Here is a 23,862-nt window from a genome sequence, read left to right on the forward strand (position 1 = left end):
CTAGGGCTAGGGCTAGGGCTAGGGCTGCATATGCAGCTGAAGATGAAACGTAACAGGCCAGGTCTTCTCAAAAACATTTCTCCTTGTTCAAATATCCCCATGTGGGAGATCTTAAAACTGGTCCACATGGGGATAAAATAAGATCTTAAAACCCAGCCTATCACACAACATGTTCCACCTCACACAGAGGAGCAGAGACTGAGAAATGGTGTCTACCATTGTGTCTGCTCAGGTGATTGCAGAAGCTGAGTGCAGCCTGTGCTGCCTAAGCCACCACACCAAATTTCTTTTCATATGGAATTTAAATATCATCTAGTCAGTCACTGTGGTCACTTACACATAGATGGTATCCACATGCCAATGGGCGATGCAGAGACACTTCACAAATGTGACCTAAGTGTCCACTCAGCATTTCTGGGGAAGCTTGAAGACAAATTGGTTCCAATTGGTCTTTGATATGTTTCAAATTAATGCTGGGGGGGACTTCTGGTCAAGATGGAGGTGTAGGTAAACACACTGTGCCTCTTTGCACAATCAAAAGAAAGACAACAACAAATTTTAAAACAAAACACAACCAGAACTGCCAGAAAATCAAACTGTATGGAAGTCTGACAACCAAGAAGTTAGAGAAGAAGCATTCATACAGACCCGTAGGAGGGGCGGAGACAGGCAGTCAGGGTAGAGAGACTTGCAGCAAGACCATAGCTAGAGGATTAGGCAAGGTGGCAGCTGGCAGAACAGGCAGTCCCACATTTGCATGCAGATAAACCAGGAGGAATAACAGCAGAGCGAGAGAGACTGCACAACCCAGGTTTCCAGCGTGGGAAAATAAAGCCCCTAAACCTCTGACTGAAAAAACCTATGGGTGTTGCAGCAGAGGGAGAAACTCCCAGCCTCACAGGAGAGTTCATTGTAGAGACCCACGGGGTCCTCTAATGTACACAAACCCACCCACCCAGCAGTCAGCATCAAAAGGGGCCAATTTGTTTTTGGGTAGTGGCAGAAGTGACTGAAAGCCAGCAGAGAGCTGAGCAAGTGGCACTGTTCCCTCTCTGACTCCTCCTCCACAACCAGTGTCACAACACAGGTACACAGGTTGACTCACCCTGGTGAATACCTAAGGCTCTGCCTCTTACTATGTAACAGGAGTGCTGAGACAAAAATATGGCCTAAGTAGAAGAATAGATCAGAGCTCCAGGAAAAATTACATCTAAGCAACACAATTCAAAAACAATGGTAATTGGGATGCTTACAGAATTAGCTGAGTATGGTTGCAAAATAGAGGAAAAAGTGAAGGCTATGAAAAGTGAAATAAAGGAAAATGTTCAGGGAACTTAACAGTGATGGGAAGGGAACCGGACTCAAAACAACAGTTTGGACCAGATGGAAGAAATAAGCATTTAACCAGAACAGGATGAAGAGACAAGAATTCAGAAAAATGAGGAGAGGCTTAGGAACCTCCAGGAAAACTTCAAGCATTCCAACATCTGAATCATAGGGGTGGCAGAAAGAGAAGAGGAAGAATAAGGAGTTGAAAATTTATTTGAACAAATAGTGAAGGAGAACTTCCCTAATCTGGCAAAGGAAATGGACTTCCAGGAAGTCCAGGAAGCTCAGAGAGTCCCAAAGAAGTTGGGCCCAAGGAGAAATGCACCAAGGCACATCATAATTATATTAGCCAAGATGAAAGATAAGGAGAGAATCTCAAAAGTAGCAAGAGAAAAGGAGACAGTTAACTACAAAGGAGTTTGCATAAGACTATCAGCTGATTTCTCAAAAGAAAGCTTGCAGACAAGAAACAGCTGGAAAGAAGTATTGGAAGTCATGAAAGGCAAGGACCTACAACCAAGATTACTCCATCCAGCAAAGGTAACAGAAGGGCAGATAAAGTACTTCCCAGATAAGATCAAGTTAAAGAAGTTCATCATCATCAAGACCTTATTACATGAAATGTTAAAGGGACTTATCTAAGAAAAAGATGATAAAAAATGATAACAAACTCATAAGTATCAACAACCAAACAGAAAAAACAAAAGCAAACTAAGCAAACAAGTAGAACAGGAACAGAATCACAGAAATGGAGATCTCAGGGAGTGTTATCAGCAGGGAGGGGTAGAAGGAGGGAGAGAATGGGGAAAAAGGTTCGGGGAATAAGAAGCATAAATGTTAGGTACAAAATAGACAGGGGAAGGTTGAGAATAATATAGGAAATAGAGAAGCCAAAGAACTTATTTGTACAATCCATAAACATGAACTAAGGGGGCAGGGAATGTGGATGTAGTGGGGGGGGGTTGGTGCTGGGCAGAGGGGAATAAAGAGGGGGAATGGGACAATTGTAATAGCACAGTCAATAATATATATTTAAAAGAAATAAGATGAAAATAAAATACAAGTTAATGCTGGGGGAATGAGGAGTGGGTGACTCAAGATCGCCAACCCATGTGTGGGAGAGGAAGGTCACTTGGCTAGTCTAGGGACATATTTAAAATGTCCCATAGTAGACAACAAGAACGAAAAGACAAATTCGACCCCCTTGTGTTACCCTAACGAGACCACAGGACAGGAGGACCTCCCAGGTGCTGGGTGGTGGGAACTGTCATCATCTCATAGAATTCGCTCCTGTCTCCTTTACACAAATGAGGAAACAGGCCAGAAGAGGTTTGGTATTGAAGGTCCTGAAGCAGAAGTGTTGGCTCCAGGCCAGGTGTGCTAAATAGCCTCTTCCCTGTCAGGGCTGCTTGCTCTGCTGGGGCAGTATGAAGGAAAACAGGACCTGCTGTATGTGTGGTTTTAAGAAAGCACGGAATGGATCTAGCAGCTGGGGAGGTCCCAGCTGGCATCCCCCAGCTGCAGAAACCTCCAGCAGGCCCTATGGTAGTTCCAGAACCTGTCTAGACACTGACCCTAAAGGACACACCTCTCCAGGGGTGGCTGGATCCTCTGGCAGGCAGATCTGCCAGAAAGCACTCACAGTGGGCGGAAACCTACTCTTTAATCTAATTTCCACCCATCTGTCCTCCTTCTGCTCTTCCTTGCCCCTCAGGGTAATCCTTCTTCCAAGAGAGTTTTGGAAATATGTGGATTCCACCATTCTGTGCACCACACATCCATTTTCCAGGATGAAGTATTTGAGTGTGTCAATGACCACCCCCCACCCCCCACCCCACAGGGACTGCTGATTGTTGTCCTTAGATACCAAGCAAGAGCACCCTGTTCTAGATGTCTCCAACAAGTAAAGAATACAGGGCAGCCTCCTACCCCCCAACCTCTGCAATGCATTTAAGGACAAGAGTAGATCCCTGTTTTTGGCATGGAATGCTATTAAAACAACGATTTCCTAATTACTTTCCATAAAGCTTTAATCCAAATAAGATAGGACACAAACTCCACAGGCTCCTCCAGCTGGAAGAGAGCTTGGGAAGGACATCCCCCTACCCCTACTCCCTATACAGTTTCCCAGCGCTTAATGCAGACACACGGTGCTGTGGACTCTAGGGTGATTCCTCCCTGAAGTGCAGCTGACCCTGGAGATGGTCATGGGCTCCTCACCTTGGGGAGCTCCCAAGTTTACCTTGGAAGCACCAGAGTCAAGACAAACAGCAATCTATCGGATTCTGGTCACGATCCCCACTCACAGTGGGAGAGGGTGAGCTCCGACCAAACCCTGTCTGCACCTTGTGCACTCACTTCACCACCTCGGTCTTCACCATCTTGGTCCACTGGCCCTAACACCAGGAGGTGGTGGTGGAGGGTGGAATGGCCAAGCAGGGGAAGGCAGGAGGTCCCTGAAGGAACTGAAGCTCTGGGGCCATTACTGATCATTTAGAAATGGCTTCATTTTAAAGCTCTCTCTGGCTCTTGGCAGCCAGTGGTCATCAGGAAAGCAGCCTCCGGCTCCCATGTGTACTCTGCAGCCCACAGAGTGCTGGCCAGGCCTGATGGGCACACACCCTAATTCCTGACTCAGGAACTGTTTCCCTTTGTCAGGTTGGTGTCCCTCATGAGGCCTACCCACCAGCCATGGTTCCAGGCCCACCACTTCTCTCGCCCTGCAGAGGCAAGTAGTGTTCTGAGGGCACTCAGGACCCTGCACCCATGGATTAGTACAAAGGTGTGTCACCAGGGGCTGCACTAGAGAACCCTTTGCCATGAGGTGAAGATGGTGAACCCTTGGCACAGGGGCACAGGAGGGCATTGGAAAACAACATTGGAGGAGTCACCTGCTTGCCTAACCTGAGAAAATGGCAGTGGGTCTGGTTTGAAATGTTCTTGCCCAAAGTCAGATTTGCTTAGAAGCAACCAAACAAGTGGCCTGGAGGTCCACACAATGCTTTGCTCACACATTGTGCAGGAGGTCCCCAGCAGTGCTGTACCAGGGCCTTGGGGGCCCAGAACCTTGGGGATTTGGGGGGCCTGGAGAGGGTGAAATATGGTACAGTTCCCGGAAGAGGCAAGTTGGTCTATTAGCAGGTAGTAAGGAGGGGTAACTGGTACTTCATCAAAATTCGTGCTGAGCCCAGCAGAGGCCCAGGCACCGGTGGGCAGCCTCTGGGGGCCTCAGAGAGGAGAAGAGGGAAGTGGAGGAAGGTGAAGAAAGGGGAGGGGAAAAAGAGGGTGGGGAAAAGAGGAGGAGGGAGGTGAGTCTAGCGGGAGGGGCGGGGGAAGGAGCCGAGAGGGAGAGGAGAGGGGGAGGAGAGGGGGAGGAGAGGGGGAGGAGAGGGGGAGGAGGGGGGAGGCGGGAGTAGAGGAGGGGCCTGTGCGCCATCCCGCTCCCCCGCTCCCTCCCTTCCTCCCTCCCGTCAGCCCGCTCCCTAGATCTCCGCAGCATCCCTGCGCCGCCCCTCGGCACCCGGCCTCCGCCTCCGCGTCCGCCGCTGCTGCTGCCGCCGCCACCGCCGCCATTCCTGCGCCAGCGGTCGCGGACCGGGCACCGCCAAGAGGTTCCTCACCAGGTAAGGGCGGGCGGTCGCAGGGAGCACGCAGGCTGGCAGGTGTGTGGGACGTCGGGACCTTCCTCGGACTCCCAAGACTCCTCTCCTCCCTGGCTCCCGGTTCGAGCGTGCAGGTGGCTCCGCTAGGCTCCGGGACGCGGGGTCGTGGGGCTTGCGGCAGACCCAGGCCGGGAGCGGGGTCTGGCGCGCTCAGTCTGGGCCCGCCGCTCTCCTGGCTCCCACCCCCGCCGCTCTCCTGGCTCCCATCCCCGCCCTGCTCCAGCCAGTGCGGCCCCACTCCTGCCACTCCGGCCTGGCTGGGCCCCACGTCTTTATTTCTGTCTCGGAGGCCGCTGCTCTACCCGAGGGCGCTCACTCAGACAGGTGGGGCAGGTCGGCCCCCTTGGCGAGTGCTTCAGGCCTTGTCTCCCTTTAGGTTTTTCGCTGAGTGATTCTAGAACTGCCAAGGAGAATCGCCAGCCTTGGCTTGGCTGCACCTGTTGCAGCAGCCTGGAGAGCTGGCGGTGACGGGGGCAGGTGGGCGGCGTGGCGTGCTGAGTCCGCTGCAGGTTCTCCTGTGCAAACAAGGAAAGGAAGAGTTGGGTCCTGGTTGCCTTATTAATTTATTGGATTTACTATTGGGTGGTGGGGGTGCATGGAAGTCTGTAGGTGGGTAGTGCACTGAAAATGAGGCTTGTAGTTGAGGGCTGGGCCTTGCTTTCTGGAGTGTGTGCCTCATGAAATAGCGCTGCTTTTGTTTTGTAAACCTCCCTCTACGTGGAGCACATCCCTGGCCTTGTTGGCCAGGCCGGACCTGGGGCCTGTGGCCAAGCAGCTGGCCCTCCTGTTCTGAGTCTGTTTAAATCCACTAGGTGCCATCGAGTTGAAGGTCCCAGGGGGTGAAGTGACATTGCCGACCTGTCCACTCATATCTGCCCCAGGCCTGGGGCCTGCCCGCTGGCTGTCTGGGTGCCGTTATTTGGGAGTGATTACTGTGTCCCAGAAATAGGCCAACTCAGGCAGTAGCAGTGGGGCCAGGATTCTAGAAGAGATAATGCCCCAGTTGTCACTTGAACGGTTGATGTCTGTGCACATTGCCTGCAAGAGTGAAGAAGAATAAAGCAGTCCTGCTCTGAGTAGTCCAGGCACTGTGTGCTACCGGGGAGAAAAAACAGGAATGAGAGGACACACCAGGCATTTCTGTGGGCAAGGACTGTCCCCCTATGGGGCCAAACCCTCAGACTGATGATATGTGTCTATAGTATATCTGCCAGGTAAATAAAATTGAGAAATAAAAACAAGTGGCTAGAACAGAGGCGACTGCTGGGTCCCTCCTTTTCGGGGTCCCTCCCTTGCAGGGTGTTACAGGACTTTGAGCTGACATGGGATGGGACTGGCTTCTCTGATGAGCTTCACCATGAGTCTGTCTGTGCCCTCTGAAAGGGTACCATTGAGTTCCTCTGTTCACCCTCCTGACCAGCACACATATCTGCTGGGAAATGGAGCCTTGCAGAGACTTCTCCTCTGGTGACTAGGGTGCTCTGGTGGCCTTGCCTAGAGTTCCAGGCTGAAATGTGGGGTGCAGGGCCTCACAGTGTGTCTGGGGAGGGAGATGAGCCCCACCATGTGAGTAGTCTTAGGCTGATTGCATCTCAAGCACCTTCTCCACACCAGGGAGAGATGTCTAGGCCAGTGGTTGGGAGTGCACACTAATGGCTGGCTCTGAGTGTGGGGATGACTATTCATTGGTGCTAGCACACAGCAAAATCAATAATGCATTGCAAAGATCAATGGTTGTCTCTGCCTCTGGAGGGAATCCATCTCTCCTACACCCAGTGTGGATAGGCCCAAGCCTCCCACCCCTTCCTCTGTCCCACGTCTGGTGGTAGGAGAGGGATGGGTGGGACTGGGAGGGTGGTCGCAGAGCCTCCTCCTGACCCATGTCTTGATGTCTTGTGTGGTGAGCCTGGGGCCAGAGCTCATGGGACCTATGTCTTGTGGGTGTCCCTAGTGTCCGTGGGTTAGGTGCCTGCAGCTGTGCAAGTAAATTGGCTTCCTGATTATTTTAGAATTTATAGCAACTTTCCCCTTCATGCTAAGAATTTACTTGGTAAAAAGAACTCCTGGGAAGTTGAGATGGCAGGCAGTGGTCCCCATCCCCCACCCCTAGTCTCTTCTAGGAGCAACGACAGTGACCCGTTACCTGTCTAGGAGTACAAGGTGGCAGGGGTGTGGTGAGGCTGTCTGTAAAATATACAAATGAATTTGTCATGTGCTGACTGTTGACGGTTGTTCCCAAGAGAAAGGCTTTGGTCCTTTAATTCTGTGCTGGGGACAACTGTTTCTCCCTTGACCTTTCACCATTCCAGAAGGGAGAATAGAAGGTAAGAAGGAAAGTGGAGAAAACAGTGACAGAGGCGTGGTGGGAGGCCCTCTCTTCCTCTGCTTCTGTTTGCCCTGGCTGTCTTAGGGCGAGTCTCTGGGCGTTACTAGGAGTGGGCAGGTCAGGCTGGCTCCTCTGCACTGGGGATGGCACAACTCACAGCCATGTCCAGTCAGGCCTTGCCTAGAGCTAGGGTGGTGATTTCAGCATGCCAGTAAAGGTCCACCTTAGGACCAGGAAACTGGCTAATCCCAGTTCCTTGAAGTGGGTCACTTTCCCACTTGCCTAACCTTCCTACATGCAGGCATGGCAGCTCCCTGCTACTGCCCAGGCACTCCAGCAGCTCCCGTGCCGTGCCCCTACCTACACACCTGTGTGAGTCTTTGTCTATTGGGACAGACTCTGTTATTTGGCTTAAAAATCTCAGATGCCTATGAAAGCAGAGGCTGCATCCCATCCTGGATCACATCTTAGCAGCACCCCAGGATTTCAGGCTTTGAATGAAATGCAGTCAGACCAGCATTTCCAAAAATCACTCCTGTCAAAAAGCATGGTGTTTACGAGACAGTTGGACATTTGTTGTGCAAATGATGATTTTAAAGAATGATCATATTCCTTAACAGCACTGTGGCTGTGTTTAAAATGGAAAAGATCATTACCTTTTACCAAAGGCAGTGGAATATTTGCAGAGGACATGATACTGGGTTTGGGATCTGTCCATGTATAGACAGTTGTTGGGTCTGGGTGAGGGTGTCTGAGGGTTTGTTGCTGTTCTGTCCACTTCTGTGTATTTCCAAAATTCTCCATAATAAAAGGTTAATAATAGTCTAAGAACCCCATATCCCCCAAAAAACATGCCATAAAATTCTTCACTTCATGAAAGAGTTAAAAGGTTTACTGTAAAAGAAGCATCCATATATGAAGTAAAAATGTCACACGTGTGTAGGTACCCGTGCAGAGACACCCATCTGAAAGGTCACACACTTTATGGAATAGGTCTTTGTGGAGTGCCCGTTGTGTAGATGAGTGGGATGGCCACTGCTCCAGGCTCTGGGGACACAGCTCTGAGCAAAAGTATCCACTGTCAGGGATGGGTGGGAGGAAGGTGCGTGTGAGTCTGTGCATGTGTGTTGGAAGGGGGGAGGGGGAAGCAGATACTTATATCTCTTACATATATTTGTTTGGTTTATTTCTTTTACAGTGGAATTACTTTCATAATCTTAAAAATAATTTTTAAGAAGAGGTCTTCATTAAGTAACATAATAACCTATTTTAAATATTCTAATTTTCTATATATATATATAAATTTATTTTAAATGGCATTCGATTTGTAGAAATTCCTTACACACCTTAATAAGAGATGATGTGACTTAGCCATGCCTGGTGTGGCTCCGTTGGTTAAGCGTCATCCCACAAAGTGAAAGGTTACAAGTTCCATTCCCGGTAGGGGTACATGCCTGGGTTGCAGGTTTGGTCCTTGGTTTGGGTATGTATGAAACGCAACCGATTGATATTTCTCTTGCATTGATGTTTCTTCCCCTCTTTTTCTTCCTCTCTTCCCCTTTTTCTCTCTAAAAAAGCGTGAGAGATGATTTGGAAAATTAGACACATGAGACACTCAATGAATCAGGAGTCATGTACCCTCTGAATAATGCTTTGTAAACCATGCAAACACAGACACTGATAGATTCCCTGCTCTTGGCAGAAGGTAGACAAAACCCAAACCCTGAAAGTTCAACAGCAGTGTATGACCCAGCAATGGGAGCGTGAGCAGAGATCGTGCTGTCCTGGGTCATGGGCTGTGGGGCAGGAGGTACTCACCTCAGACCCACCACAGCCCTGGTTCTGGTGGAGAAGCACATTCCACTTCAGAAGTGAAAGCAAAGGTGGGTCAGGGCCTTTGCAGGTGTCTCCACAACCAGTTGGGAAAGCCTGCCACCGTGGGCTGTTGCCCTAATTTTCCAAGGTTTTGTCTGTTTTCTCCTTAATGTACAACAACAGAAAAAGTATAAAAATGGTAAGTCCACAAAGTGAAAAGTATAAGTTGCCTGAAATTCTAGTTTTTGAGTATTTTTTTCTCTTTTTTTAAAAGATTTTATTTATTTATCTTCAGAGGGGAAGGGAAGGAGAGAAGGAGAGAAATATGAATGTATGGTTGCCTCTCATGAGCCCCCTGCTGGGAACTGGCCTGCAACCCAGGCATGTGCCCTGACTGGGAATTGAACCACGATCGTGTGGTTCGCAGGCCCGCGCTCAATCCACTGAGCTACACCAGCCAGGGCTAGTTTTGGGGTATTTTATTTTCCTGCCCTGTTACAAGAAATTTGAGCTGCTTTTAACACCAGAATATAATTTGCTCTGATCTCCAGATTCTAGCATTTGGGGGTTTTAGGCCGGGTGTGTGTTTTGGTTTTGTTTGGAGGGACACTGTATTCAGGGGCCTGCCCTAAATAAGAGCCTGAAGCTGTGTTCCTTTGTTCTCACCTTGTGTTTGGGAATTTTGGTTGTTGTGTTTTGTTGACCAATGCTTTTTTGTGGCTGAGGGAGGGCACAGCTGTGCTAAACCCTGAATCTTGGGTCATGTCTGTGTCGCCTTGAGCCACCTGCCATGAGGATGGGTACAGCATACACCCCCTTTTCCCATTCACCTCTGGTGCAGTTTGTGCTTCCCAGTTCTTTGAAGGGTTTTGAAGTCCTATCCAAGCAGAGCTGTGCCATCCAGGCATTCAGGGAACTCAGCAGGTTGTGACCTTGGTAGGTGATATCCCATTGCTCATTTTTCTTGAGTTGAAGGAGTTGGATCTTTAAGCTTCTCTCCACTCACAAATTTGTTCATTTCATGAAGTCTCACTGCTTCCCCTGTAAATGTGTTTTGAGCACCAGTTATAGCAAGAAACCAAGAAACAGAAGGCCTGCCCACTGGGAGCTTCAGGTCAAGTTGAGGGAGATGGATGATTACAGAGAGCAATGTGTCAAGATTATGTCACCTATGGGGCCTTAGTGGTCTGCAGAAAGAAAGTGTGGGTCCAGACACTCAAGGAGCCAACAGTTGGGAATGTTTGGGATTTGAAATCAGACAGCCAGTGGGCCTTCCTGAGCCAGTGGTGTGGAAGAGGTGCAGAGTGACTGGGGACAAGGGGATATCCAAGCACAATGGAGCGAGGCCAGAGGGTGGCGTGACCACTGAGAGAGGCAGGAGCCCAGGTCTTGTCAGATTCTGGGTGTGTCATGAAAATGGAGCTAACAGGATGGTTGGAGCAATAGAAGAGTCCAGATGACCCTGGGATTCTTTGCTCAGACAGCCAAGGGGATAGGTCAGCATCACCTTGAGATGGAGAACTCAAGAGGATGATCAGCTCTCCAGGCAGTGCCTTGTATGCTCCATCTCCATCCACACAAAGGTGGTGAGGGGCTTGCCTCACACAAAAAAACTGGAGCTGAGGGAAGAGTCCTGAGCTGGGTGATGCCCACACAGATGTGATGTTTTTAAAGCTGTGAGTCAGACTCCAGGGAGGTGGGTAGATGGAGGAGAAGAGAGGTCTCAGGCTGATGGACCAGGAAGGCCTGGCCAGGGAGAGAGGAGAAGGCCATAGGGGTGTGGGGTGGGGAAAGCATGGCAGGAGGTTCTTGGGGAGGAAGGACTGCCCAGCCAGCGGTCCAGTTAGGCAAGGACTGAGAGTTGACCTTACAGCATGGAGGTCACTGGTGACCTGAGAAGTGGTCCTTGGGGGGGAGGGCGGGGGTGGATGCCAAGAGTTTAAGACAGAAGAGGATGATCTGATGGGCAAAAGGCATGGTGAGAGAAGACCTCTGGCTTATGTCTGTCCCTGAACGGCAGGATGGAACAGAGGGGAAGGAAGTGAGGGGAGCTCCTGCCAGGATCTTCCAGTCCTAGGAGATGAGTTGGGCAAATGAGTGGGGTTTCTGAGTCAGGCCAGCTGTTCCCTGTAAGCTGTCATTTGCCTGTAGTATGCAGGGTGCCTCTGCTTGGCCCTTGGGTCCAGAGGTAGGTGAAGGGGCCCGGGTAGCAGAGAATGGTTATGACAGCTCAGAGGGCTGAGCCGTGAGCACAGCAGGGGCCCTCAGGGGTGGTGGGCTCAGGAGGCCTTAAGAACTGAGTTGCCCAGCCCCTGGGCAGGGGCAGCTGCGCTCTCAGAAGAGAGCACAACTGTTTGGGGTAGGAGAAAGGGGCCAGGTCCACAGGGGCATGGGGTTGGGAAACGGGCTGAAAGTGAGGCCTTGACCTTGTGCTTGTCCAGTTGTCAGGTGGACTGTGAGCATTCCCTCCTGAATTAGCCTGTCATTTCCTACAGCGAGGCTGCAGCCCCTAGCAAGGGCCAGGGTTTTACATACAACACCAACTTAACTCCACATGCACTGAACACTAGGAACAGGAGAGAGCACTTCCTAAGGCGTGGTCCCCATGCTGGCAGCATTGAATCCTCTGAACTGGTTGGATGTGCAGGTTCTCAGCTCCATCCCGAACCCCTTGAGTCAGAAGCTTTTTGTTTTCACAGGCCATGGAGGGGATTCAGACACATCAGGGAGTGTAAGAGGCATTGGGCTAAGCACATGCTGCCCTCCTGAGTGCAGTCTTGGGGCAGACAGGAAGGCGGAGGCTGGGCATGCTCCTCATTCTAGGTGCACATTAGACTCTGGTGCTTGTCTGTAGAAACAGTGTTTTGTTAACCAAATTTATTGAGGTATAATTTACATACAATAAAAGGTGCTTGTTTTAAGTACACTGTTCAGTAAGTTTTGACAAATGTATATCATTATGGACCTGCCACTGTAATCATGATGGAGGCCAGGGTTGATAAACACTGGCCTGCAGGTCAGCGTGCCACGACCATTCACCCATTCAGGTATTGTCGGAGGCCGCCTGCTGCTGCACCAGAGTTGAGCACCGGAGACAGCGGTTGTTTTTCCTGTGAGTCCTCCCAAAATTCCCTGTTGCTCCTTTGCACTCAGCTCCTTCCTCCTGCCCAGGCAATCACTGATCTGTTGAGATTAGATTATTATAGATGAGATTTGTTTTTCAAGAGTTTCACAGTGGAAGCATGTGTTACAGCCTTTGTGTATCTAGCTTCTTTCTTTCCACACAATGTTTCTGAGATTCTTATGTGTTGCTGAGTAATTCACGTCTTCGTTGGTGAGTCCTGTTTCATTTGTGGGTATGCGATGTTTTATTGATTCATTAACCTGTCGGTGGATGTTTGGATTGCTTCCTATTCAGGGTTGTTGTGAATGTGAGTGCTGTGAGCTACAACTCAACACAAAAGGACAGATAGCTAGTTAAAACATTAGAAAACATATCTCCAAAGAAAATATAGAAATGATGAATAAGCACATGAAAAGATGCTCAACATCATTAGTCACTAGGGACATGCAACTCAAAACCACGATGAGAGACCACTTCCCACTAACCAGAATGACTTTTGTCAAAAAAAAAAAGGAAAATCAGTGTTGATGAACACATAGAGAAGTTAGAACCCTCCTACACTGCTGATGTGAATGCAAAATGTGCAGTGACTTTGGAAAACAGTGTACAGATTCCTCAAAAAGTTAAAATGGAATTATATACCCCAACAATTCTACTCATGGACATGTATGCAAAAGAATTGAAAAATCCAAATAAACACCGTACACAACTGTTCATAGCAGCACTATTAAGAACAATCAAAAGATGAAAACAACCCGTCTGTCCACCACTGAATGGGTAACCAAATGTGGTCCATCCAGACAAGGGGATATTATTTGACCGTAAAGGAATGGAGCACTGACACATGTTCCTGCATGGATGACCACTAAAAACATGCTTGGTGAAAATAGACATAAAAGGACACATATTTATGATTTGATTTACATGAAATGTCAAGACTAGGCAAATTCATAGAGACAGAAAGCAGATTAGGTTGTTGCCAGGGTTTGAAGGAGGGGACAAGGGGGAGACTGCTTAACATGTGGTGGTTGCATAACATGATGAATGTGCTCAAATGTCACTGATCGTACACTTTTAAATAGTTGAAGTGGTAAATCTTACGTATTTCTCACCACAATAAAAATTATTTATGCATTCATGTGCAAATCTTAGTGTGGACATGCGTTTGCTCTTGGGTATCCTGATGAGCAGGTTGTGTGGGAAGTGTATATTTAATTTATCAGAAACTGCATACTGTTTTCCAAAGTAGATGTATCATTTTCCACCCCTACTGCTTCTGTGTGAGTGCAGTTGTTCACATCCTTGCCAACATTTGCTCTCGTCAGTCTCTAATTTTAGCTATTCTAGTGGGTATGTTATAATGTTGTATCATTTAAGTGAATATCTTTGCCAGTGTTTGTTTATTAGCTATTTGTATTGTGTGTATCCTTTTAAGTATCTGATCAAATCTTCTGCTGTCTTCCAAATTGGGCTGCCTTATATTTGAGTTGTAAGGGTTGTTTACATACTCTGGAGTCAAATCTTTTGTCAGAATTTTTATGACAAGTATTTTCTCTTAGTCTCTGGCATGCCTTTTAATTTTATTAATGATGTCTTTTAAGGGCAGACAAATTTTTAACTGTAAAGGGCTAAGGATTAAGATTCATGTTTTGCATAAAGATATCCAGTTGTTCCAGCACTATTTATTAAAGAAACGATCTTTTCCCACTGATGTCTCTTGGCATGTTTGGAACATAATTGAATATGGCTGTGTGGCTTTGTTTCTGTACTCGATTCTGGTCCACTATGGCTTATTCCCCGCTGGCCCCCACACCATGCTGTCTTCATGACTGTTGCTGTATAGTAACTCAAAGTTAGGTTCTGTAAGCCTTCCAGCTCTGCTTGTTTTCAGTTATTTTGTCTATTCTAGGTTGTTTGCATTTCCATACAAACTTAAAATCAGCTTCTCGTGTTTCACAGGAAAGCCTGTTTGGGTTTTGACTGGCATTGCATTAATTCCTTAGATCAATTTGGAGAAAATTAACTTCTTAAGAGTATTGCACCAATAAGCATGGACTATCTCTCTGTTCTTCCTTCATTTTTCTTAGTGATTTGTAGTGGGCAGTGTACAGGTCTCCTTTTGGTATCAGGTTAATGTTGGCCCCACACAATGATGTAGGAAGTGTTCCCTCTTCATTTATATTTTAGAAAAGAGATTGTGTAGCTCTGGTATTGTTTTTTCCTTAAATGTTTAATAGAATTTACTAGTGAAGTCATGTGGTATTTTCTTTATGGGGAGGCTTTTAGTTATGACTTCACTTTATAAGGCTATTAAGATTTTCTATTTCTTCTTGAGTCAGTCCTCATGAATTGTATGTTTCAAGGAATCTCTCCATTTCATCTAAGTTGTCAGCATGTTGGCATAAAGTTGTTTATAATATTTCTTTTTCTCTTTTTTAATATATTTTGTTGATTATTCTATTACAGTTGTCCCATTTTTTTCTCCTTTTTATTCCCCTCCACGTCCCCACCATCAGTCCTCCCACCCACTTTAGTTCATGTCCATGGGTCCTACATACAAGTTCTTTGGCTTCTCCATTTCCCATACTATTCTTAACCTCCCCCTGTCTATTTTGTACCTACTATTTATGATTCTTATTCCCTCTACCTTTCCCCCCATTCTTCCCCTCCCACTCTCCCACTGATATCCCTCCATGTGATCTCCATTTCTGTGATTCTGTTCCTGTTCTAGTTGTTTGCTTAGTTTGTTTTTGTTTTTTAGATTTTGCTGTTGATAGTTGTGAGTTTGTTGTCATTTTACTGTTTTGATCTTCTTTTCCTTAGATATAAGTCCCTTTAACATTTCATATAATAAAGACTTAGTGATGATGAACTCCTTTAACTTGACCTTATCTGGGAAGCACTTTATCTGCCCTTCCATTCTAAATGAAAGCTTTGCTGGATAGATCAATCTTGGATGTAGGTCCTTGCCTTTCATGACTTGGAATACTTCTTTACAGGCCCTTCTTGCCTATAAGGTCTCTTTTGAGAAATCCGCTGACAGTCTGATGGGTACTCCTTTGTAGGTGACTGTCTCCTTATCTCTTGATGCTTCTAGGATTCTCTCCTTAATTTTAATCTTGGTTAATGTAACTATGATGTGCCTTGGTGTGTTCCTCCTTGGATCCAACTTCTTTGGGATTCTCTGAGCTTCCTGAACTTCCTGAAAGTTTATTTCCTTTGCCAGATTGGGGAAGTTCTCCTTTATTATTTGTTGAAATAACTTTTCTACTTGTTGTTGTTTCTTTTCTCTTTCTGGTACTGCTATAATTCAGAAGTTGGAACATTTAAAGATATCCTGGAGGTTCCTAAGCCTCTCCTTGTTTTTTTGAATTCTTGTTTCTTCATTTGTTTCTGATTGGATGTTTCTTCCTTTTGGTCCACTCCATTGATTTGAGTCTCAGTTTCCTTCCCATCACTATTGGTTCCCTGTACATTTTCTTTTATTTCATTAGTTTAGCCTGCATTTTTCATCTAATTTGCAACCAAATTCAACCAATTCTGTGAGCATGCTAATTACCAGTGGTTTGAACCGTGCATCTGATAGGTTGGCTATCTCTTTGCCGCTTAGTTGTATTAGTTTTTTTTTTTTGTCTTGACATGTGTGTTACATGGTGAGGGGCGGAGCTGTAGGTGTTCACCTGGGCAGGGCAACCCACATCGCTGTGTTGTGACACAATGAGGGGCAAGGGTCCGAGAGGGAACAATGGCATTTGCTCAGCTCTCTGCCGGATTTCAGTCACTTCCCCTGCTTTTCACAAGCAAATTGGGCCCTTCTGGTGCTGATTCCTCGGTAGGTGAATGTATGTACATTCTAGGGCCCTGTGGATCTCTCCAGCGAACTCTCCTGTGAGGCTGGGAGTTTCTCCCGGCACCTCAACCCCCACAGGTGTTTTCACTTGGTGTTTTGAGGCTTTATTTCCCTGCACTCACCGTGGGTTGCTCGATCTCTCTTGCTCCCCAGTTTTGCCTGGTTTTTCTGTGTGTGAATGTGGGACCGCCTACTCTGCCAGCCGCCTTATGCACTGTGCCCCTCCACAATCCACTGCCTTGCTGGGTCCACCAGCCACTTCCTTGCATGCCCCGGGTCCGCCAGCCACTGCTTTGCTTCAACCCCTCTTTGACCCGCTGCCCAACTCCGCCCCTCCTACCAGTCTGGATGAATGTGTTTACTTTCATTCCTTGGTTGTCAGACTTCCATACACTTCAATTTTCTGTCAGTTCTGGTTGTTTTTTTGTTTCGAAATTGTTGTTATTTTGGTTGTGTGAGGAGGCACATTGTGTCTACCTATGCCTCCATCTTGGCCAGAAGTTCCTCTCTTGCTGCTTTTAAGATTCTCTCCTTATCTTTCATCGTGGGTAATGTAACTATGATGTGCCTTGGTGTGTTCCTCCTTGGGCCCAACTTCTTTGGGGCTCTCTGAGCTTCCTGGACTTCCTGGAAGTCTATTTCCTTTGCCACATTGGGGAAGTTCTCCTTCACTGTTTGTTCAAATAAGTTTTCAACTTCTTGCTTTTCCTCTTCTCTTTCTGCCACCCCTATGATTTGGATGTTGGAATGTTTAAAGTTGTCCCAGAGGTTCCTAAGGCTCTCATAACATTTCTGAATTCTTGTTTCTTCATTATGTTCTGGTTGAATGCTTATTTCTTCCATCTGGTCCAAACCATTGATTTGAGTCCCAGTTTCCTTCCCATCACTGTTGGTTCCCTGTGCATTTTCCTTTATTTCATTTTTCATAGCCTTCACTCTTTCCTCTATTTTGTGACCGTACTTAACCAATTCTGTGAGCATCCTGATTACCAGTGTTTTGAACTGTGCATCTGATAGGTTAGCTATCTCTTCATTGCTAGTTGCATTTTTTCTGGAGCTTTGATCTGTTCTTTCATTTTGGCCACTTATTATTTTTTTTTGTCTCGACACACCTGTTATGTAGTAAGGGGCAGAGCCTTAGGTATTTGCCGGGGCGCAGCAAACCTCTTCCCTTTTAGGGCCCTGTGGGTCTCTCCAATGAACTCTCCTGTGGGGCTGGGAGTTTCTCCTGCTGCCTCAGCTGACACAGGTTTTTTCAGTTAGAGGTTTAGGGGCTTTATTTCTCCTTGCTGGAACCCTGGGTTGTGTGGTCTGTCTCACTCCCCAGTTGTTCCTCTCTGTTCATCGCACACAAATGTGGGACCACCTGCCCTGTTAGTCACCATCTTGGCGGCACTGGATCTTCAGCCTCCACCTTGGCGTGAGTCCTCTCCACCTGGCTGCCCATCTCCACCCCTCCTACCAGTCTGGATGAATATTTCTTCTTCAACTCCTTGGTTGTCAGACTTCCATACAGTTTGATTTTCTGATAGTTCTGGTTTCTTTCAGTTTTTAAATTTGTTGTTGTCCTTCTTTCGGTTGTGTGAGGAGGCAGAGTGTATCCCCCTACCTATAATATTTCTTTATTATCTTTTTAATGTCTGTAGGGTCTTCAGGAAACTCCCTCTTTTTTTAGGGTTTTACTTATTTTTATTTTTATTTATGTTTTTAGGATTTCTTTTTAAAACAAGGGGGAGAGGGGGAGAGAAACATTTGATGAGAGACAGAGAGACATTGATCATTGGTTGCCTCTCATTCACACCTGACAAGGAATTGAACCCATAATCTAGGCATGTGCCCTAATGGGGAATCAAACCAGTGACTTCACTTTGTGGAATTATGCCCACCCAACCAACTGAGCCACACTGGTCAGGGCCCCTCTTTCATTCTTGAGCCTGGGATCCTTAAAAAAAAAACAGAGATCCAAGATTGCTGGATAGTAAGTGGAAGCTACCCTAACCTACTCCCAGAACCAACCTGTAATTATAACTAAATTGTAGAAAAATCATCCTGAATACCAACTGAACACCAGGTGGAGAGAGGCCTTATGACCATAGACAGACAGAAGAAGCCACTTCACTACAACGTGAATGGTAAGAAGCGCAGAGGAGATGTGAGAGTGCTGGCTGGGCTCCCACAGGCAGCAACTGGAGATTCTGAGGGATAATTCAGTGGCCGGGGGGTTCCCCCTGAGAAGCGTGGGGTCTAAACCCCAAGCTGGGCTCCCTAGACTACAGCACCAGAGCCAGAAAGGAACCCAGATAACACCCAGCTGTGAAAAGCAGCAGGGTTTCTGTCTGCCAGGGAGAGATGGCTAGAGACACACAGAGCCTCTTAAAGGGCCAACACGTACAATTTTGTTTGAAGCCACTTAGCCTGGGTTCTGCCAAGAGAGAGCAGAGTGGACTAGAGACACTCGAGGAGAGTGTGAGGTTGGTGGCTCTAGGGAGAGAACTGAAGGAACAGCCACCAGGATCCCTGTGCTGACTCATTCCCCATAGAAGCCACCTCTCTCAGGCAGACCACTCCCTTCCAAATGGCATCAGCCTGCGGGGAAGCAGTAGCCCTGCCCACAGAAATTACTCTGCCCCACCCTGTGGTGCTTAAACTAGGCTGCTGATTTCAGCTTGATTATATTAACTAACGGATTGGTTTAGTGGCTAATTAGTTTAACAACAAAAGTGGAAAATACAAAGAAGCAACCAAAATGGGAAGACAAAGAAACAAGCCTAAAATGAAAGAACAAGAGAATTTTCCACAAGAAGAACTAGATGAAATGGAGGCAAACAATTTGATAGATAGAGTTTAGAGTGATGATTATAAGAATACTCAAAGGCATGAAAAAAGATATAGAAACCATTAAAAAAAGACCAGTCAGCAATAAAGAATGCAGAATCTGAAATAAATAATATACTGGAAGGAATAAAAAATAGGTTAGATGAAGCAGAGGATCACATCAGTGATTTGGAAGACAAGGTAGAAAAAACACAAAGGCAGAGCAGCAAAAAGGAAAAAGCATATATGAGGAGAGCTTAAGAAACATTTTGGACAACATGAAGCATAACATCCACATCATGGGAATACCAGAAGAAGAAGAAGAGAGTGAGCAAGGGATTGATAACCTGTTTGAAGAAATGGTGATGGAAAACTTCCTTCATCTGGTAAAAGAAAAAGACACACAAGTCCGGGAAGCTCAGAGTCCCAAACAAGTTGTACCCAAAGAGGCCAACACTAAGACACATCATAAATAGAATGACAAGGCTTAAAGACAGGAGAGAATCCTAAAAGCTGCAAGAGAAAAGCAGGTAGTCATCTACAAGAGAACACCAATTAGATAGTCATGTGATTATTCAACAGAACATTTCAGGCCAGGAGGGAGTGGCATATATTCAAGTGAAATATTCAAGGCTGAAAAGCAAGGACCCACAACCAAGACTACTTTACCCAGCAAGGCTATCATTTAAAATTGAAGGAGAAATAAGGAGCTTCCCAGATAAGAAACAGCTAAAGGACTTTGTTAACACCAAACCAGTACTGCAACAAATGTTAAAGGGCTTGCTTGAAAAAGAGAAAGAATAAAAAAGAGGAAAATAATCTAACAATAAAATGGCACTACATGTATATCTATCCATAATCACCTTAACTTTAAGTGGTTTAAATGCTCCAACCAAAAGACATCAGGTAGCTGAATGGGTAAGAAAACAATACCCATATATATGGACTTTTGGCCAAGATGGAGACATAGGTAAACACACTGTACCTCCTCTCACAACCAAAAAGAACAACAACAATTTTAAAAACAAAAAACAAAAAGAACTGACAAAAAGTTGAACTATATGGAGTCCAACAACCAAGGAGTTAAAGAAGAAACTTTCATCCATACTATTGAAAAGGGTGGAGATGGGAAGCTGGGAAGAGAGGACTTGCAGCCAGCTGGAGGCTGGAGGACTGGGCAGGCAAGGTGGTGGCATGAGGACCAGGTGAGGTGACAGCTGGCAGAGCAGGCAGTCCCACATTTACATGTGGATAAACCAGGAAGAATAATTGGGGAATGAGACAGACCATGCAACCTAGGGTTCCAGCGCAGGGAAATAAAGCCTCAAAACCTCTGACTGAAAAATCCTATGAGTTTTGACAGTGGGAGAATCTCCCAGCTTCACAGGAGAATTTGTTGGAGAGATCCACAGGGTCCTAAAAGGTACAAAAACCCACCTACCCTGGAATCAGCACCAGAACAGGCCAATTTTCTTGTTGGTAGTAGAGAAAGTTACTGCAAGCTGGCAGAGAGTCCAGCAAGTGGCATTATTCCCTTTTGGACCCCCTCCTCCACATACAGTGCCACAACATAGCTACATGGGTTGACTTTCCCTGGTGAACACCTAAGTCTCTGCCCCTATTACGTAAAAGGCATGCTGAAACAAACAAAAAAAATGGCCAAAATGAAAGAACAGATCAAAGCTCCAGAAAAAATGCAACTAGCAATGAAGAGATAGCTAACCTATCAGATGCACAGTTCAAAACACTGGTAATCAGGATGCTCACAGAATTGGTTAAGTACGGTCACAAAATAGAGGAAAGAGTGAAGGCTATGAAAAATGAAATAAAGGAAAATGCACAGGGAACCAACAGTGATGGGAAGGAAACTGGGACTCAAATCAATGGTTTGGACCAGATGGAAGAAATATGCATTCAACCAGAACATAATGAAGAAACAAGAATTCAGAAATGTTATGAGAGCCTTAGGAACCTCTGGGACAACTTTAAACATTCCAACATCCAAATCATAGGGGTGGCAGAAAGAGAAGAGGAAAAGCAAGAAGTTGAAAACTTATTTGAACAAACAGTGAAGGAGAACTTCCCCAATGTGGCAAAGGAAATAGACTTCCAGGAAGTCCAGGAAGCTCAGAGAGCCCCAAAGAAGTTGGGCCCAAGGAGGAACACACCAAGGCACATCATAGTTACATTACCCACGATGAAAGATAAGGAGAAAATCTTAAAAGCAGCAAGAGAAAAGGAGACAGTTACCTACAAAGGCATTTCCATAAGACTGTCAGCTGATTTCTCAAAAGAGGCCTTACAGGGAAGAAGGGGCTGGAAAGAAGTATTCCAAGTCATGAAAGGCAAGGACCTACATCCAAGATTGCTCTATCCTACAAAGTTTTCATTTAGAATGGAAAGGAAGTTAAAGTGTTCCCCAGATAAGGTCAAGTTAAAGGAGTTAATCATCACTAATCCTTTATTATATGAAGTGTTAAAGGGACTTATAGCTAAGGAAAAGAAGAAGATCAAAACTGAACAGTAAAGTGACAACAAACTCACAATATCAACAGCCAAACCTAGAAAACAAAAACAAACTAAGCAAACAACTAGAACAGGGCAGAATCATAAAAGTGGAGATCACGTGGAGGGTTACCAGTGGGGAGTGAGAGGGAGAGAATGGGGGAAAAGGTACAGGGAATAAGAATCATGAATAGTAGGTACAAAATAGACAGGGAGGTTAAGAATAGTATGAGAAATGGAGAAGCCAAAGAACTTGTAGGTAGGACCCATGGACAGGAGCTAAGAGGGGGAATGTGGGTCGGACGGGGGTGCAAGGTGGAGGGTAAAAGAAGGCAGAAATATGTAACAACTCTAATAGCATAATCAATAAAATATTTTTAAGAAACAGCTGTGGACATTTACACAATGGAGTACCACTGAGTCAAAAAAGAAGAAGAAAATGTTACCTTTTGGGACAGTATGATTGGACCTGGAGAACATTATGCTAAGTGAAATAAGCCAGTCAGAGAAAGACAAATACCATATGATTTCACTCGTGTGGCATATAATGAATAAACTGAACTAACAAGGAAAATGGGGACAGACTCATAGATGGAGAGCAGATGACAGCTAATTCAGGGGAGGTTAGTGCATGGAGGGATTGAGCGAAAGGAAATAGAACTGATGGACATGGACAACAGTGTGGTAATTGCTGGGGGGAGGGGAGTATAAAGGGAATAAAAGGTAAAGGAAAACAATACAGTAAACGTTAAATAAAATATGAACAAAACAAAGCCCCAGTGTCTCCCCGCACCTGCCCAGTTACATCCAAACCTTCTGGGATGTGCATCTGCAGGTTTGACAAGCAGCTCAGGGAATTCTAGAGCAGCTCAATGACTAGAGAGATTGCACCCAGGGTGGTGGTCACACGAGCACTTGATCACATGCTGATGATGTCTTCTCTTGATGCTCGTCTGCCAGTCTCTGGTGTTCTGCAGGAATACTTGTAAGGGAATCATAGAAGAAAAATAAATGGAAAACCCAGCTCTCAATCACACACATAGACACACAAATATGATGTCCTAAGAGTCTGATACTTCTCTTGTTATACTTGTCTAAAAAACCAGGTGGGTGTTTTATTGTTTTTTGTCCTTTTAAGTGAAAAACATCCCATGGGAAGCAGAACAGCCAAGATGGCCTCTCCCAGACAAGGCGAGGGCCAGCTACTGGAGCCGGGGTGTTCGGTTGCTGTGTGCATGCACCAGAGGTGCCTGCTGGGCTGGCAATGGGCACAGGCTCTTTTGTGCTCGGCTCCAGGAGAGCCTGTTAGGCAGTGTGCATTAGCCAGGAGGCCCTGCCTTGACCTGCCACCCTGTGTGTGGTGTGTGCAGCCTCAGCAGGGCCTGTGTGATGGGACCTACTCTCTGGGACACCTTCTGCAGACACGCTCCAGGAGAACAGCAGGAAATAGGCAGCTGATGGGCAAAGACACACACCCTCTGGCTGTTGAGGCCAGGAAGAGCCTGTTGGAGTCGGGTCCACCTGGAAGAGGTCACCTGGCTTCCAGCTGCCCTCTTCCCATGGCCACCCACCACCAGTTGGTCCCTTGGCCTAACTTGGTGGTGGCACCTGTTTTCGGTCCCTTTCCTATCTTGAAATGCAAGGGAAGGTCACCACTAATGGAACTGCCTGATCTGCCCTCCTTCTCCATTTTCATCCTTCCATTTTCCTCTTCCTCTCCTTAGTGAGATGTTTGCACACTTTATAGTGATGGGCACACGGTCTGGCTTTGCTCACAAGTGTAGCCCAACCGTATGACACACAGAACAATGTGGCCCGAAGCTCCTGGGTCCTCCTCACTGCTTCCCTGGGGTACCACTTTCGTGCAGTTGACACATAGGTACATCCTGGCTGCGTTCCTGTGTTCCATGGGTTCTACACATGCTTCAGTTCTGTCACTCCCGGGTGTGGGGTAGGGCTGGGCGGCTTACCTGGGCTCTTCTTTGAACCTACTGTCTGGTATGCCATGTGGTCATGTGCCACAGTTTCCCTTGGCTTAGTTTCTGGCTTGAGCCATTATGAATATGTTGTGAACACTTTTGCACTTTTATTCTCCATTCAGGACACAGGGTCCTTGATTGTTACAGCTCACTTCCCAGGGCACACAGCTCACTTCTACCTGTAGCTGGGCTCCCGGAGTTCCAGTCTGAGACCTCCCGACTGGCATCCTGTCACCAACTCATTCCAAAGCCCGTGCCTCAGCCAGGAGCTGCCCCTCCTCCTCCTCTTCTACCCCACAGCTAACTCTTCGGGGGTCTCTCTACCTGCGCCTCACTCCTTGAGGAAACCCCCCTGGTTACTACAGTGCAGGTGGGTCTTCTCACTGCATTGTTCTGTTTCTTGTTGCATTGACCCCTGTCATTTAGATATCCACTGTTCACTTCATGTAATATACTCG

At 46.6% G+C, this 23,862-nt stretch overlaps 1 protein-coding gene across 8 annotated transcripts in view; it reads left to right on the forward strand.

Annotated features, from left to right (window-relative positions):
• The first annotated feature begins 4,785 nt into the window (after positions 1 to 4,785).
• The window catches only part of SEMA4D (semaphorin 4D), a 108,964-nt gene continuing 89,887 nt past the window's right edge, over positions 4,786 to 23,862 (forward strand). For 4 of the 8 annotated variants that reach the window (XM_037034815.1, XM_037034817.1, XM_037034814.1 and 1 more), the window contains exon 1: positions 4,794 to 4,952. The gene's annotated coding sequence lies outside the window, so the exon portion shown is untranslated. Of the gene's footprint in view, positions 4,953 to 23,862 lie in introns of all 8 variants that reach the window. The other 4 variants (XM_037034819.1, XM_037034820.1, XM_037034821.1 and 1 more) reach the window with 3 other exon arrangements.

Source organism: Sturnira hondurensis, unplaced genomic scaffold, assembly GCF_014824575.4.
Source record: "Sturnira hondurensis isolate 20B ecotype Veracruz unplaced genomic scaffold, ASM1482457v3 Scaffold0022201, whole genome shotgun sequence".
NCBI classification, from domain to species: domain Eukaryota; kingdom Metazoa; phylum Chordata; class Mammalia; order Chiroptera; family Phyllostomidae; genus Sturnira; species Sturnira hondurensis.